Source organism: Rhineura floridana, chromosome 5, assembly GCF_030035675.1.
Source record: "Rhineura floridana isolate rRhiFlo1 chromosome 5, rRhiFlo1.hap2, whole genome shotgun sequence".
NCBI classification, from domain to species: Eukaryota; Metazoa; Chordata; class Lepidosauria; order Squamata; family Rhineuridae; genus Rhineura; species Rhineura floridana.
Window position 1 is genome coordinate 9,524,301 of NC_084484.1, and position 19,297 is coordinate 9,543,597.

Below are 19,297 nucleotides of genomic sequence, written 5' to 3' on the forward strand. Positions count from 1 at the left end.
TTTGTCCTTGAGAGTATAATCCAGCTAGCAGCCCTCCCATCAAATTCATGATGGGGTGAGAGCAGGAGCTGTGAAAAATGGGGATGTACCCAGTGTGCATGAATTAATGGCTAAGGTCAAGACAACTGTGCTGCCTCCGCAGGGTTAGAATTGTATATAGAGATATTCCTTCTGTTGTGTTACATAAGGCATTTATTGGGTTAAGTTATGGAACTCTAGAGGGCTGTCTCTATGATCCCTTAGCCTCATAGTTATTTCCTGTCAGGTGCCATCACCTCTCTCTTTAATTGGTTAGTTATTATTTTCCCTCCAAAAATAGGCTCAGTTTGTTTCAGTCATCAGTGAAGCTAGAAGCAGGCCTAGTAGCCCCAGAGGACAACACTCTTTTTTTACCTATCTCTCTCTCAGAAGACCAGAAGCTATCTCTCTCTCAGAAGATACTTCTCTACCAGAATTGCCTCTTGCAGAAGCTTCTTCCTCAGAAGGTAACTTTCCTCCATTTAATCTACCTCATCAACAATCCTGCAATATAATTACCTGCTATCAACCTTCTTCATCATCATCACCCTCCTCAGTTCACCATCCCCAGAGACTATATGCTTTCTTTTACGTTTTTGTATACCTTTGTGTTTCCTGGTTTAATAAATAGTTCTGATTAAAAGAGAGAGATTGAGTTGACTGTCTGGCAAAGTGAGTTTCAGAACCACGGGCTCAGAACAACAACCAAAAGTAATGAGGATCTTTTTACATCCTATTGCAGAGGATTTCCCCCCATGCTTGGTCAGTGTCCACCAGTGAGGCTGTAAATGTATTGTGGCTCCTGGCAAGGAAAGTTGTGCTAAAAGGATATGGGGATGAGGGGTTACTTCCAGACTAGCTGGTTAGTCTAGAACAGGGGTGTGGAACCTCCAGATCATGCACCACAATGTGGACCAACATTCCTCAGATTCTGCATCTTAACTGACCTCATCAATTAAGATGGGGCACAATTGAGCAGCAAGTTATGCTGTGTAGACTTTATTGAAATTAATGGAGGTAGTGTGCATTCATTTCAGTGGTGCTGGCAGAGGAACTTTGTGGAAGACTAGGCCTCTCCTCTCTCTTTGTCATCATTAATAGTTCCAAAAATCTTCCTTCTGAGACAGCCACTTTGTCTTCCCATGCAGTACTTTCTTTTTTCTTATAGGACCTATTGTCAGGCGTCCACATGGAAGAAAGTTCACTCATGGACATTCACCCATATCTCCAACCTACTAAGATCGTTTAATGATAATATTAAAAAGTGGTATAAATTTCAGGGTGGATCTATTGGGTTCTGCTGGAAGAATCTGCCTTGGAAACTACTATGGTTCTATGACCAAAGCAAAATACTTGCAGTAGCCAGCTATGCCTATGCTGAATGTTCTGACTCTGTAGTAACTGAAATAGCATTAGGATAGCACATTGATGAGCCATCTCTAGTCTTGTAACATCCCACCATAACTGCTCTTCACCCACAAGATGACTATTAATCTGAATATTCATACAACTCTTCCTTCTTTCTCCTGTAGACCACTGTGGTATAAACTATATGGATGGATCTTTTGAGTTCTAATGAAAGAAGCTGCTTTGGAAAATACTATGGTGCTATGACCACTGCTTCCATAGCAAAATACTTGTCTGACAATGCATGTTATAATAGAATGGGTCAAAATACTGCTCAATTGCCTACTAAATTTCAGGGAGATGAATCTGACCATAAAATGGTTCAAAATACATTTTTTTTCTACCAGAAGTGAACTCAAACTAAAATATCTTGGTTGCTTTGAACCCAAAGTGAAAATGAACCCTAAACAAACAAACAAAAACCGGTATACATTTTAAAATAACAAGTTCAACAATGTGACTGCATTTAACTACAAAAGGGGATACTTTTTTTATATAAATGAGAGGAATTATTTAAATGAAGGTTCTAAGGGAGGGTCAGGGGGATTAAATCTCTCTAGGGTTCTTGGAGGTTATTTAAAACCACTGTGACAGAAACTGAGATAGCAGTTATATCACATATTAGGAAAAATACAAATAAATTCAAGATTATTTTTGTGACGTTAATAAGCAGAGTTAAGAAAACAAGGCAAAAAGAATTCTTTTAAAGTATTCACCAAATTACCAAAGGACTAGAAGAAATTGTAGCCCCCCCCCCACAAAAAAACACCAAAGTATGCTGGCAATGTCAGGTAAAGAAAGAATTGCTACAAATATTAAAACAAGCAGTTTAAAATCTGTATATGCACAAATTTGCTTAGAATTATTAAACACAGTGAAGAACAATAAACAAGGCCACTGCATGGGGAAGCCTTAACTAATAAACTTTTAAGAATTCATGGAAATTGTCAACAAAATGTTTATAAGGGCAGTCAAGTAAATGTACCTGAACTTCCAAAAGAGTCCCCAGCAAAAAATGTCCTGATGGGTCTTCTTTTGGATTGGAAAATGGGGCCTCAGGGCCTTGGGCAGAAGTCTTTCCCAACCCTACTGACTGCGATCCTTTTAAATGAAGAGCTCAAGGCTTGTACCTGACACCATCCGCTTGCAAAGTATCTGCTTTTTAACTGAACTGTGGCCCATCCCCTACATGTGATGTTCTTTGGGAAGTTCAGTAATTGGCTTTCTCTATTATAACGCAGACTTATTTTTCATGTCTGCAAGAAATACTTTTTAAAAAGTGTTTTTTCCTCTCATTAACCTGAACATGTTGACATCCCATTCACTCTTTCAAACCAATTTGGATTGTGTTTTAGAGTAAACCTAAAGTCAGATGAACAATTATGCCTTTTTCAAAGACTGAATGACCTTTGCTATCTTGTTCCTCTTGTTTTTCTTCTGCTTTAAAAAAAAAAATCAAGCAAATAAACGTTTCAAGCTATAAATCACCATCATCACCTCGAACTCAGTTATATCTAGAGATGGTCAAGAAATCGTTTGATCCACCTTCCAAAGTGAACTCACCTGATCTACATCTCCTGGACTAATGTATGGATTGGAATGTAGTTACCCTTTGGAATCTGCACTGCAATTAATTTTATGAGGTGGCCTGAGGACCGCCTCTAAAAATAATAACTATTTTGAGCAATTAGAAAGCATGGCTCCTGCTGCACACACTGAAAATGGGTCTGCAAATTTCCCTGGGAGTGATGGGAAGTGATAAGTACCTTTTATTTCTTTCAGATCTGCTTGCAGATAGTTTTATTCACATGTTAGTGTGGAAACAACTCAATGAACCATCCATTGAACATGTGGGAGATTGACATAGACTGAATTTAGACTGATTGGTCCATCCTTCATTATCGTCTAAGGCTGCAACTTTAGACCCAATGTTAATATTATGTTGAGTATGTATCAAAAACTTACCTGTGCAACGTTCCATGACCCTGGCATCTCATTTAAACTAGGTAAACTCACATATGTGGCATTAGAACCCCAAACATCTGCTGCCCCAAGGTCACCAAAATGATATGTTAATAGCTGAGGACCTAATTTAAATGTGAAGTCCTTCTCACACACTAGGCACTAGGAATGTGCTATAATTCTGCCCAATTCAGATTTGGTACCAAATTTTCCATTAATTCATTTATTCCCATTCCTACTTGGCACCATCTTTAAATTGGGCCACATGAGCCAAAACTAATTCCAAACCAACTCCAATTGTCTCCCAATAATCAGAAAAAATATAGTTATCTAGAAAAATATTTATATTATGATGGATGGAAAATGAGCTAGAAAGAAGGCCATAATAAATTCTGTACTTTGCAAGAAACTATGGGGGGCACAATTCATTTTGGTGCGTACATGATGCTGGGTGTAATATTAGAATGTGATGATGCAACAGAAATTCATTGGAAATAGAAATTTGGAAGTTTCATATATGAGATTACAAAAATCTAGCTGCTGAAACACAGGTTTGAAAAGATAAATATATTTATATTATATTAAATGCAATTTTTGTCAACACACAATGCAAAAAGAAGAAAGACTAAATTTGCAGCTATTGTATTCCATGTGATACTAATAAAATTCTGAAACTATGAAAGTCTTTGTTAATATATCAACCACATGAGCATACCAGTACATAAAGATCTTATTTGGATGCCCTGCACTGAATGCCTCCACCATCCGACATGCAATGGATGGTCAGTGACAGGGTCTTTCCATCCTAGCATGAATAAGATCTTATTTGGATGCCCTGCACTGAGTGCCTCTGCCATCCGACATGCAATGGATGGTCAGTGACAGGGTCTTTCCATCCTAGCATGAATAAAATCTTATTTGGATGCCCTGGACTGAATGCCTCTGCCATCCGACATGCAATGGATGGTCAGTGACAGGGTCTTTCCATCCTAGCATGAATAAGATCTTATTTGGATGCCCTGCACTGAGTGCCTCTGCCATCCAACATGCAATGGATGGTCAGTGACAGGGTCTTTCCATCCTAGCATGAATAAAATCTTATTTGGATGCCCTGCACTGAGTGCCTCTGCCATCCAACATGCAATGGATGGTCAGTGACAGGGTCTTTCCATCCTAGCATGAATAAAATCTTATTTGGATGCCCTGCACTGAGTGCCTCTGCCATCCAACATGCAATGGATGGTCAGTGACAGGGTCTTTCCATCCTAGCATGAATAAGATCTTATTTGGATGCCCTGCACTGAGTGCCTCTGCCATCCAACATGCAATGGATGGTCAGTGACAGGGTCTTTCCATCCTAGGACGAATAAGATCTTATTTGGATGCCCTGCACTGAATGCCTCCACCATCCGACATGCAATGGATGGTCAGTGACAGGGTCTTTCCATCCTAGGACGAATAAGATCTTATTTGGATGCCCTGCACTGAATGCCTCCGCCATCCAACATGCAATGGATGGTCAGTGACAGGGCCTTTCCATCCTAGCATGAAAGTTGTAGAACTCCCTCCCCATTGAGATCTCTTACATTCCATCATTGTTGGCCTTCTGGCAACAGGCAGAGGCAGCTCCTTTCTTGTAGAGCTTTTGGAATTTGTTGGTTGCTGACTTTATTTGTGAATTATTATTTTTATTTATTATTTGATTTATATTCCGCCCTTCCTCCCAGCAGGAGCCCAGGGCAGCAATTACAACTGCTGACATTTTTAGTGATTCTGCTGGTTGGATTTGTCTTTTTATGAACTTCTTGTTTTTAAGGTTTTTACTGTGTGTAGTTTTAACATTCTGTGTTAGCCATCTTGATGGTTGGATTGAAAGGTGGGGTACAAACTTATTAAAGTTAAAAAGTCTGATATAGATCAGGTGTAGGGAACAACTAATGTAAATTTTACCTTTCTAGAGTAGGGTAGTTTCTACACACAACTCTCTGCCCTACATAGAGGCAAACAAAAAGCATTGTCAGAGTTCAGGATACATTTTAGCCATACAAAGGAGGGTATGAAGCAGGACTGATGTGGAGGGACAAGGTTGTGTGCTAGGGAAGTGGTATGGCTTGGGGAGAGTTCCCAGGGCTAGACAGAGAAGCTTGTAGGGCTACATTTGACTCCGAAGCCTGACGTTTCCCACCCCTGATACCAATGAAATAAAGACCCATGAAGTTTGCGGTTTGGGAGAATGGATAGAGAGTTCCAGTACCTTCTGCAATCCTGCTCAACACTTCTCTTCCCCCATCACAAGACTAGCTCCTGGGTTTCTTTGGGGGGGGTGTGAACAAGAGGGAATAAATACTAGAAATATAACACTCCTTCTCAGCAACATGTTGCATTACTTCCAGCCAGAAGAAGAGAAATATTGCTCTCTGATGATATCCCTATTGGCATTTTGCCCTCTCTGTAGCATTACATTTGAGTGGAAAAAAATCATTTTTCTCATAGAACTGAGTGGCAGGTGTTCACTTTAGAAATAATAAAAAAGAGCGTCATACTAAGTGTTAATTTCTGGCACGCCTAACACTATTCTGGAAAAATAATGTTGGACTAGATGGACCTTTGGTCTCTTCTTGTGACTGCTCCACAGAGAGTTAAACCCCCTTGATAGACTTTTTTCCTTGGGGACCATATTCAATATTTGATGGATGATGATATCTGGAACATCAATCATGTGAGAGTTTATGGAAAAAGAGACAAGGGAATGATTAATGTTATAGATGATTGTGAAAAAACTTGCCTACAACCTTGGTAAATGTTGAATAGTAATAGCCAGTTGGGAGTTGAAGCTTAGGTTGACTCTTAACAAACTTTCTAAGGTTTTACAGATTTTTGTTATAAAAATAGAAGGGACTTTATTTGTTATAAACAGAGTTACATGTAAAGCACATTTTCTTTAGCTTGGCACCTTCATATCCTTTACAAAGTTCTGCAGGATTTCTGTAATCCTGATGAACTTGTTTTAAGCTTTAGAAGAGGCCAGCACTTGATCTCTGCAACAGCCTAAGATCAAATGGTACATGAAACACAACACTTGACGGGTAGAAGGTCACAGGCCCTTTTCAAAGTAGTGAAGAAATGGAAAATTCCCTTTCTAAATGATGGTGCAACATGACTTGCTTTCATATAATGACTTGCTACCATAATAATTGAACACTGAGAAGACGCTGATACATAACTCCAGTGGATCCTGGTTTGAGACATGTTGCCTGATAGCCAGTTCTTATATCCAATACTTCTAGGGCAGTGGTACAGCATGTGATTTGCATATGTAAGATACCAGATATATTTTGTGGCATCTCCTACTTAAGGATCTCAGGCAGCAGGATGAGGAAAGGTCTCTGTCTGACAGCAGGAAAGCCACTGCCTTAGTATTGTTGTTGTTGTCACTACTGTCCGCCCTCCACCAGCAGGTATCAGGATGGGTTGCAACAGTTAAAAATTCAGGATTAAAAACAGTTAAAACAAATTCCAAATTACAGGAATAGGGTGAGTCCTGAAAATACACATCTCAGGTGTCAAAGGCCAGGGCAAAGAGGTTCATCCCTGCATATGCCAAAAACTGTACAGTGAAAGTGCTATTGGAGTTTGGTATACATTGCAGCAAAGTGCAAAAATTAATAGTCTGGTAAGACTAGCGGTTGAAAGAATAAAGAAACTTAAGGTTTATTACTACTGGGAAATAAGACCATTCTGATGACAGGCATACATGTGGATATTTTAGAGCCACGAGGCTAGCATGCACAGACACTATTGCTGACTAGCTAGAAAAAGGAAGGAAGAAAATAAAACCTGAGAAAAACAACTACTTTTAAAGAAGGAATCTGCGAGTGAAGAACAAGCTGCCTTTGTGTCTATCTCTGGCTCAGGTTACTTGTTACAAGCTTGGTGCTTTACTCCCAAGAAGTACAAGATGCTCCTCTGTGGGAAGGGAATTCCACAACTTAAGGACTGCCACAGAGAATGCCCTCTTCCGGGCCGCCACCACCCAGACTTGTGAGGGCAGCAGAACTACTGCTGATTTTAGCACCTGAGAGGCCTGTAGGGAGGAGGTGGTCTCTAAGATATTTGGGATCTATGTCATTTAGGACTTTAAACAGTAGCATGAGCAGAGGTCATACAGGTTCCATTTCCATGTATGCCATAACTCAGTAGCAGAGGTCATGTTTTGAGAACCACAAGTCCCATGTTCAAATTGTGGCACCTCCACTTAATAGGATCTTATGAAATAGTATTGGAAAAGACCTTAACAAGGGACTTCCCAGGAGGATCCCTACGCCTGTGCAGCCTCTGAGATGAGCTCCGTCTTGGATGAAACTTATCCAGTTTAAATTCAGTCAGAAGGCTCTTTTCTGACTGGGAATAATTTCTTCCGGATAAGGAAGAAACGTGAGATTTCCCACACAGCTTTGCTTTGATTGTTGGAGTCTGGAATTCGTCAGAATTGTCTGTCTTCCAGCAGCTCAGCCAGAGCGAGGATTTTTATGCTAGCTCAGCTGGATAAGTGATCCATTTTTTTTATACGGATTAACAGGCAAACATTCTCCTGTCTACATTCATCATTTTCTTATCTATAAAGCTAAAGAGATTTGTCAAAGTAACAGCAATTGAGATAACCTAGGTGAGGTAAGACTTTCCTTTTTTTATTCATGGAACTAAGGGGGAAGAAAATATAAATAGCTTATTTTTTTTTATTGCAAAAAGCTGACATGGAAAATAGCATTTTAAAGATTACAACGGACGAGAGATTTCTGATTGGGAGAGATAAGAAATCTTTTTGATTTATAAGACTTTTGTGTAATATATGGCTGGGACTATTTTTCCTGATCTACTTTTTTTTTGACGAATCTGCTCATTCTCTCTGCTACTAGTTATTTGGATGCTGTGAACTAAAGCCGTTCTTACACTTCCGGGCAGATAAGAGATAAGGGCTGTCTAGCGTGTGACGTTAGTTGGTTGGAAAAATTAACTCCTTTGTAACTGGTTAAAGAAATAAGCTGCTCTTTGTTTGGGACATTGAAAATTGAAGGAGTTTTGTTCCTTTGGCTTTAAGAATGACAATTAAGCAGATCATGGATGTACAAGAAGGGACTTTATCTCTAGACATGTTTCAGAAGATAATGAATGGGATTAACTCAATAAAACAAGAACTGAGAAATAATAGACAAGCGTGGAGAATTGAATTTCATGAAATGAGACAGGAGCTGAAAGAAACTCAGGATTCTATGAGAAAGGAGAATAAAGATAGATCTGGAAAACAAAAAAAGGATGAAAGAGAAATTAAAGGCAAGGTTCAAACTATGGAGATTGGCTTAATTATGGACATGAAAAAAGATTTGGATTTCCTGGCTGTGATGGATCCTGGAGACAAATATTACAGTTTGGAATTCAGCGCTGTCCCTGAAGGAATTGAAGAGATTGGAGATAAAGATATTATCGGTTCAAAAAAATTCCTGGACTGGAAGGATTTGATGGAACTTGAAATGGAGAAAGTTAACAGAATTAATCCCTGTTTTGTGTCAATGGAAAAACCTTCAAGAGATGTACCAGTGTATCATGTGGAAAAGAGGAACAGAGATGCGGCTTTGCAACAATACTTCAGTGATACGTTTGGATTTGATGGCAAGAAAATATCTGTGATGGAGGAAATTCCTATCAGACTTTTATTATATGACTATGACAGCAAGATTTTTGGGTGCGTAAAGATGGAAGATGGAAGATGGACCCAATATGGATAATGACAGAAGAGCGATTTAAAATTACTGGACTTAGTAGATTTGATGAGTTGGATTAATTGATATGTTTATTTAGTAAAAAAATTGATTGATATATATCTCAAGGATTGGAAACTTCTCTTTGACTTTTTGTGGAAGATTAAAATGATAGGATGTTAATGAGATTTGAAACCAACTAAGATAACCGCTGGAGGAAGGTGATTTTATAATCTATTAAGAGATAGGTTTGTTATATATTATAGATTTATAGCTGAATTATAGTGATTTGAAATTACTGGACTTAGTAGATTTGATGAGTTGGATTAATTGGCATGTTTATTTAGAAAAAAAAATTGATTGACATGTATCTCAAGGATTGGAAACTTCTCTTTGACTTTTTGTGGAAGATTAAAATGATAGGATGTTAATGAGATTTGAAACCAACTAAGATAACCGCTGGAGGAAGGTGATTTTATAATCTATTAAGAGATAGGTTTGTTATATATTATAGATTTATAGCTGAATTATAGTGATTTGAAATTACTGGACTTAGTAGATTTGATGAGTTGGATTAATTGGCATGTTTATTTAGAAAAAAAATTGATTGACATGTATCTCAAGGATTGGAAACTTCTCTTTGACTTTTTGTGGAAGATTAAAATGATATGATGTTAATGAGATTTGAAACCAACTAAGATAACCGCTGGAGGAAGGTGATTTTATAATCTATTAAGAGATATATATATTATAGATTTATAGCTGAACTATGACAAATCGGAAGTCAATATTCTTTCTTATATATATATATATATATATATATATATATATATATTTGTATTGTACTAGTTATTGATTTGTGTTGTTTTCTTTTTGTATTGTTTTGGTTCTGAAAATTGGAATAAAAATTAATTGAAAAAAAGAAAAGAAAAGACCTTAACAAGCAGATACCATAAAATAACCAGTACTGGGCTAGGTGGGCCAATGTCTTAGGCTACAATCCAATACATGTCTACTCAGAAGTAAGCTCCATTGGGTTCAATAGTGTGGAAGTGGGGCAAGAGCAACTCCTGTTTTGTTCTTTTGTTTATGTTCCAGAAGGGAGATAAGAGTTAGGGTCCTCCAGATGGATAGGCTTGATTACCTTTACCTGTGCTGCTCTGACTGACTTCCTTCCATTGTTAGACTGATACATCTTAAGGAAGCTTATCTGCCCCTCCTCCTTCCTCCCTTTCCTCTCTTTTTCTTCTCCGACTGTCCGAGAGAGAGGAGACACCTTTGTCTCTGCTCTCTCTCTTCTGAGCCATAAGGGCGACTCCCAAACCTGGGTGTTGTGCCTCCAACTTAGTTAGTTAGTTAGAACTAGGTATGCCTTTCCATATACTATGTATTTCTATAAATAAAGTAGCTTTTCTTGTTTTACTAAGTCTTAAGTCTCAGTGATCTGTAAAAGCTACTTAGGTAAACACATACACTGGCACACACACATTTCAGACCATTGCCCTTCTCTGCTAACATTTATACAAATTTACACAACAAAGGGTTATGGGAAGCCCAGTAAACTAAGTTGAATTGCAAGTTGTGCCTAAAAGCTAAAAAGGCTAAATACTTTGTGTGATTTACAAACAGATCAACAAAAGGAGACTTTAAGTTAGAAAAAGAAAAGCAGAACAAAACATAGGAAAGGATGGCTGAAGAATCAACACTTAAGAGAAGCATCCTGAGGCTTGAAAGGGACAACTATGGAGTGTGGAATCTTTGGTTCACTGCGCTCCTTGAAGGGCAAGATTTAAACAGAATCCTGACTGATCCTGAACCCTCAGCAGAGGATGAAACTGCTACAGCATCCTGGAGACGTAAGCATGCAAAAGTGAAATCTCTGCTTATTTCTGCATTATCAGATGAGGCACTAAATGTTTGCATAGGATGTAAGAATGTGAAAGAAATGTGGCAGAAGCTAGAAGAAATATATGACAGAAATCATGTAATTTCTGTAATATATAAGAATCATGTAATGTACCTTTACAAGGAGTTGATTTCTCTGAAGAAGACTGCTGAGAGAGGCAGCCTGAATACACATATAGAAAGGTTCACAAAACTGCTAGTGAACTGCAAAGAAGTGGGAGGGGCCTGGCTGATGATGAAATGAAAAAGGCACTGCTCCTGAGCTCTCTCCATGAATTAATTTCCTGTGTGCTAGAAAATTCTGACCAAAAGAGTCAGATTATATCATATTTAAAAGACCAGGATTTTGAAGAGAGACAGGAACACACTCTGTCTGAAGAGGCAAACCTTACTATCAGCAGGAACAAACAAACAAAGAGTAGTGACATGAGTCATCGCCTGAATCCACAGGGCAAGGGACACAGACGGAAGTTCTGTTTTAAGTGCAGATCTCCAAATCATCTTCAAAGAGATTGCGATAGGTGTCAGACAGGAGCACAACCTGACTTTAAACAAAGGCAGACTGAAGGGGGAGAAGCCGCTAGGCAGAGAAAGGCAAAAACAAAGGCTTCTAGATATCATGTATCGGATGAAAGGAAAGATGATTATAAAAACAGATTTTTAATCGATTCAGGATGTACAACCCATCTAATAAAATATAAAAATTTCTTTAAATATTTCAAAAACTTTACACAAGAAGTAAAAACCGCCTCCGGAGATATTTTCTTTTGTCAAGGAATAGACACAGTGAAGCTGTTTTGCAAAATGCCAGAAGGCAAACGACAGCTTGAACTTAAAAACTGCCTATATGTTTCAGATTTTAAAGACAACTTAATAAGTGCTACTAAGATAATGGAATTGGGGGTGAACGTTATATGTGTGGAGAATTTTGCCATGTTCTAGATGAAAGAGAAATATGTTTCACTGCAAAATTGAAAGATGGACTTTTGCATTTAGAATACCTTGAAGCTATGCATGCAAATATGGTCAAGGAAACCTGTAATTCTGAATTTTTGCATATTTGGCATAGAAGAATGGGACATGCCAGCTTAGCCAGAATAAGTGCTCTAGAGAAACAGAATTTGGCAAGAGGCATTAAAATGAGACAATGCAAATTTACAGAGAAATGCGAGTGCTGTATAAAGACCAAGAATGTGAAACCAAAATTTCCCAAGAAAAGTGAGAGAAAAACTAAAAGGCCTCTAGAACTAATTCACACCAATCTTTGTGGGCCAATGAAAGTGCCATCCCAGGGTGGAAATTTATACATGCTGACTTTTATAGTATATCTGAAATAGTCTACTACAATGTATCTGCTAAGACAGAAAAGTCAAGTACTTCAAAAATTGAAGGACTATGTCAGAATTACGTTCAACAAATTTGGCAGAAAGCCACAGCTCATAAGATCTAACAATGGAGGAGAATATGTGTCCAAGGCTATGCAAGACTTTCTCTGCGAGGAAGGCATAGAGCACCAGACTACACTTGTTTACAGTCCATTCTCTGTTAACATTTATGCAAATATACATAACAAATAGGACTTATTCCCAGGTAAGCATGTATTGGATTGCAGCCTTACTCAGTATGAGGCAGCTCCAATTCACTGTGATTGTGGCTAATATTTTAAGAGGAGAGAAGGGAAACTGAAAATAAGGACAAGCAGGAAAAAAACTTGCACAAATGGTTTAGGCAAGAGGCAAGCTGAGAGAGGATACATGTATCACTTACATGTTTGGAAGGCACAGCTATGTCAAATACATTGGAAATACCCTTCAAGAAAAGTTTATCCTTGTGAAAAAATTGTTGCTGTGTTGCTGGCAAGGTTATTGTCAGTTTGGATTATCTACTGCATAAGTATCACTCAAGCAAATTAGTTCTGCCTAGGGGCTTGTCTAACCTGGATGCTTAGCATTCCTAAACCTGTTTCTTCCACAAATCAGCAGTATATTTTTGAAGTCCTGCATCCATTTTCTTTAGATGCATAAAATATAATCATGATGCATTTCTTGAAATGAACACATTAGAGGATTTTTTGTATCACATTCAAGAATTAAAAATACTGTTTTGTATATATACTTCCTAATGATGCTTGTTGTCTAGAACATGCCTAGAAAGCAAATATACAAGATCATGCCAGAACTAAATTAACATTCCAGTTACAACTGACAAATTGGATATGTCTATGAAGCTTGCCGAGCTCTGGCTGCAAGTGAGTTTTGGAAGCTCAAAAAACTTGCCTCAAAGAAGCCTTCAAATTTATCTCCAGTTCATGAATAATATCCAAACCAGAGAAGAATTTCCCATTTCCCTCCCACCCTTGATCAGTACTTGATCCCTCAACTCCATCTTCTCCAGCCTTGATGACCCCCAAACCTGCTTCCCCTAAAATATGTATTAACTAACAGCAGAGGAAGCACACGAGGGGAAGAAAATAAGCAGGCCTGCCACTTCTGTCCTCTCTGATGTCCTGGTGCACTGAGCAGGACACCACAACAAAAGACCCAGTGGTGCATGGGAGATGAATTTCTTCCAAGGGACCAGGTACTTTACCCTGGTGAGCTGCGACCCAGCATGTCAGGGCAGCAGAGAGATGGAAGAGAAAGGGTAGGCCTTCCTCCTTCCCTCACCCTACATGCTACTGCTGCTGTCACCACTGCCTGATAAGGATGTCAGACATAGCTGTATGGTCTGAAGGCACATAAGGCCACCACCTTGAATGAAGCGAAACAGGCCTGGATGGGTGACACTTGGGAACCACATATGTGCCTCCATTCTGGAAGAAAGAATGATATAAATGTTAAAAAAGGGTGGGGGGAATAATCAAATACTAATACCAATTTTTACTGGCATATAGATTACTTCACATGCTAATCTTAGAAACAACTTGTCCAGCACTGAAGGTCACATTAAAAATTATATGTAAAATCTGAGTGATTTATCATTTTAAAATGTAAGGAGGTCGCTGATAAATTTATTGTTTGAGCTAAAGAGGCACAACTAGTGACCCTCACAACTAGAGGGTCAGTGTGGTGTATTGGTTAGAGCAGCCTTTCCCAACCAGCGTGCCTTCAGATGTTGTTGGACCAACTCCCATCATCCTCAGCTGGCATTGCTAATGGTCAGGAAAGATGGGAATTGTGGTCCAACAACATCTGGAGGCACACTGGTTGGGAAAGGCTGGGTTAGGGTGTTGGACTGGGAGCTGGGAAACCACGGTTCAAATCCCCGCTTGGCTGTCAAGCTCACTGACTGACCTTGGGTCACTACCTCTCGGCCTAATCTACCTCACAGGGTTGTTGTGAGGATGAAATTGGAAGTAGGAGAACCATGTCTGTATGCCACCTTAAACTACTTGGAGATAAAATGGGATAAAATGTAATAATAAATAATTTAAAAACCCTATACTTATATACATAATTGATCACTGTGCTCTACAGGAGAGGCATCCTGCAGATATCATCTTACCAGGAGGTCCATTCTGCATGATGTCAGAACTGAGATTAGAGAAGCAGTGGGGTACCTCTGGCCCCTGGGCCAATTATGACTCTCCAGCAGGTCCCATTTGGCCCCTGGGGCCACTTTCCCCAAACCATGCTCAGCTCACTAGTGGAGTCAGCTGATCAGCAGGAGGACAGAGTTTAATCCTGACTTGGCTATGTGATCGTGTTCCCAGCAGGGAACAGCAGGGTATGCAAGCTACTTCAAAGTGGATTCTGCAAAGGTTTTAAACAGCTCCTGCACCCAAATGGGAGAGTGGAGGTGGTCTTAAAGCCTTTTCCAAGTCTGCATTTTCATATTCATTTTCTGCAACTTAAAGAGACCCTAATCATGAAGACTTAAGGGAAGGGGAAGGAATTTTGGAAGATGGGTGCCCTCGCCCACCTGCAAATCATATGACATCAAAATTATGTCACATGATTGACAGGGGCAGCCTCACCCACCTGTCAAATTAGGTCTATGTGGCAGATCTTCAGAAGGATATGGCCCATCAAGCCAAAAAGGTTCTACACCCCTGCTTTAGAGTAGCAGCACCTACCCTTTTGGAACTCATCAGCCCGCTGTCAAGAATTTGCACGGCACTTCGCAGACAAAATCATTCAGATTCGTTCCAGCTTGGATGCTATAGTTGACACAAGCTCAGTGGATGTAACTTTGGCTCCTGCTTGTCCAATAATAATGGATTCTTTTCAACTTGTACAACCCAAGGATGCGGACAGGATCCTTGGAGAGGTGAGGCCCACCACATGTCTGTTAGACCCTTGCCCTTCCTGGCTTATTAAAAGTGCCAGAGGGGGCCTGGCCGAGTGGGTGAAGGAAGTGGTCAATGCCTCCCTACAACAAGGCAGAGTTCCAATGTGCCTAAAGGAGGCAGTTGTAAGGCCTTTGCTGAAAAAGCCCTCCCTGGGCCCCTCTATTATGGATAATTATCGGTCAGTGTCTAATATCCCATTTCTGGGCAAGGTAATAGAGCGTGTGGTAGCCTCCCAACTGCAGGGATTCCTGGATGAAACGGATAATCTAGATCCAATTCAGTCTAGTTTCAGACCTGGTTATGGGACGGAGACGGCTTTGGTCACCTTGGTAGATGACCTACGCAGAGAACTGGACAGAGGGAGTGTGTCCCTGTTGGTTCTGTTGGACCTCTCAGCGGCTTTCAATACCATCGACCATGGTATCCGTCTGGGTCGCCTTACCGGGATGGGACTTGGGGGCACCATTTTACGATGGCTCTGTTCCTTCTTGGAGGGTCGAAACCAGAAGGTGGTGCTGGGGGATTCCTGTTCGACTCCTTGGCCGTTGGCCTGTGGGGTCCTTCAGGGTTCAGTTTTGTCCCCCATGCTATTTAATATCTACATGAAACCGCTGGGAGAGGTTGTCCGGAGGTTTGGGGTTCGGTGCCATCAGTATGCAGATGACACCCAACTCTACTTCTCTTTTCCACCTAATTCCAAGGAAACTGTCTCGGTTCTAAACCAGTGTCTGATAGCAGTGGTGGACTGAATGAGGGTGAACAAGCTGAAGGTTAATCCAGACAAGACAGAGGTGCTCCTAGTCAGTCGAAAGGCAGATCAGGGAATAGGGGTTCAGCCTGTGCTGGACGGGGTTATACTCCCCCTGAAGACGCAGCTTCGCAGTTTGGGTGTGCTCCTGGACTCAGCCTTAAACCTGGAGGCCCAGGTTTCTGCGGTGGCCAGGAATGCTTTTGCACAGTTAAGACTAGTGTGCCAACTGCGCCCGTTCCTGGAGTCGTCTGATCTGGCTATGGTGACACATGCCTTGGTTACATCCCGCTTAAACTACTGTAACACGCTCTACGTGGGGCTGCCTTTGAAGACTGTTCGGAAACTTCAGTTGGTGCAATGAGCTGCAGCCAGAATGTTAACTGGGGCTGGTTACAGGGACCATACAACTCCCCTGCTGCAACAGCTCCACTGGCTGCCAGTCTGTTTCTGGACACAATTCAAAGTGCTGGTTACGACCTATAAAGCCCTATACGGCTTAGGTCCAGGCTATTTGTCAGACCGTATCTCCCTATATGAACCTGCCCGGGCCCTGAGATCTTCAGGAGAGACCCTTCTCACGATCCCAACACCTTCACAAGTGCGACTGGTGGGGACATGAGATAGGGCCTTTTCGGTGGCTGCCCCTAGGCTCTGGAACTCCCTCCCTAGGGAGGCAAGAATGGCCTCCTCTGTGCAGTCCTTCTGCCGACAGCTAAATACTTTTTTCTTCCGGCAGGCCTTTGGAACTGAAGGCTTTAAGAGTAGTGACTGAAGAGGATGCTGTATGTTATTGTTTTACTTGTATGCTCCTAAACTGGGTTGCAGTATTTTAAGTGTATATCTAATTGGTTTTAACATCTTAATAGTTTAATCCTGTTTTAATGCTGATTTTATATGTTTATATGTTTTATATTTTTATAGGTTCTTAATGATATGTACTTATTTTTATCTGGAAGCCGCCTTGAGTTCCAGTTTGGAAAAAGGGCGGGGTATAAATAATAATAATAATAATAATAATAACAATAATTAATAATAATAACTGTGCTCCGTTATATTTTAGATGAACACCATCTCTTTTTGGCACCTGTCTTTTCAACTTTCCTCTTTCAAGAATCCTTGGAAGTGGAGTTTTTGGAAATTGTGATTGTTTTAACTGTATGTAATTGTTTTTAATACATGGAATTGTTTTAGAAATGTTTTCATCGTACTGTGAAATCACATTGAGATGCTTCAGAGGAAGTGATTCATACATAAAATAATTAATAGATGCATATATTTACATTGCACAATGCAGTGATTGTATAACCACACAAATACATCTTCACACATCAAAACAAAACAAAAAAGGTCCCAATTATTTAACACTATCTTGGAGATTAATGGTTGCTATAATAAAAGTAACACTCCACAAACATTCCCAGCTAGAATCCATGAGGGTCAAAATATGTACTTATCTCATAATTTCTGATCTTTTAGACTACACTGCTTTGCCAGCTATAACTTAAATCCATAATAATGTTATGAGTTTCTCATCTTTTTATGTAGAGGTTGATTTGGTTTTGTTAAGAAGCCCAAATAAGTCCAGCCTTTCCCCCTCCCCAGCCCCAGTGATATATCATATCTTAAGCTGCATAAATAATAGTATACAAAATGATCATTAGCTGATCAAGATGATATTTTTCTTTAATTTCATATTTAATTTCTGCCGTTTACAACTGTGTCTAAGTATCTTAGGAGAATTGGTGGAAGCTCTGGACCACATGCTCTTACATCCAGATGTTGTTACTCTGCTGACCAGCTACCTCTGTGTGCCTCCTCCAAAAAGGCAAGCCAAGGCATGTACACAATTGAGGCAGGAACCCCTGGAATTTTGTCTTTCAAATTTGCCTCAGTGGTTGGGCCAGCCATGAGTCCAGGAATGTCACCAATTCAGGGGAAGAGAAAGAGGGCAGAAGACAAATCCCAGGGGAGCAAACTTTCTACTTTTGCACTCTGCTGTTTATGCTATCAATCCCAGCTTTCCCTAACTATTCCTGAAAAGAGGCACACACTCAGGCGGCTACTCAACTGACAGCTATCAGGGTGTGAACTAAATAAGACATGACAGTCTAGTTTCTGCATTCGAAAGTGCATGACTTTCCTAATAGAGTTTACCGTGGTTCAAATAAATTAGAATTCTATGGAGGAGAAGAAACTTTGAAATTGCACGGGAAGCTTTTATCCACTTCACAGGATGTTTTTTTCTTAACAGTATTTTCCACCATTAACCACAGAAATCTGCTCTAAGAGACCCTAACTCTGTTTGGGATATACAAATATTAGTAAAATGATATTGGGAAGAAAGAATATGGAATCAACTGCTAGATACACACACACAAAATGTGTAGATGCTAGTAATCCAAATTGCTAATAACAATTTGCATGGCATGGTTTTGAAAAACATAACTTCCAGTTAAAATTTAAAGAACCTGTGACAGATTCATTATATATATGCTATCTCTTGGACTGAAGTGGATCTTAATGTAATCCAATTCCACCAGGTGATGGTGGTATGATAATGATATAGCAGCATGTGTAGTGCTTTAGGGCTTGCCCACATTTGAACATTATTTAGCTGTTAATCCTCTTTTTCCCCATTCAAATTATATCAGAGTAGTCCACACCCTCTCATGTGTTATTTTGTACATATGGGGCAGCGTTGGTCTTTCCTGTTCATACCAGTAGGCATTCCCTTTTGTGTTTGTCCCCACATTCTGATTTGTTTATTCAATTATGCAGATTAAGCACAGACAGGGCATACCTGCAGATAGGTGCGGAGGCACCTTGTTTTTTAAAAAAAGTTCTGACCCAGGAAGTGCACAAAAGCACATAGTCAAGCAATTGTAAATTTGCTTGTGCAGTTTTCAGGATTTATGCAAATCTGATGCTCCATGGGAAATAGTTAGGAGCTCTGCTGGAAATAGGGTTGCCAGGTGAGAAGTGTCCCAAACCCTGAGATTTTAGGGGTGGGCCCTAGTGATGCATGGAAGCATGCCCTAGTGATGTCATGGGGTGTGCCCAAGTAATGTCACAGAGGGCAGCCCCTAGTGATGTCATTAAGCATGATACATTAAGAATCAACCACAGTTGCTTAGAGCATTCCACTCAAACAAAAAAATTCTCTGATTGGAAATTAAGATAGAAATCTTACTAAATGAGGGTGTTTCC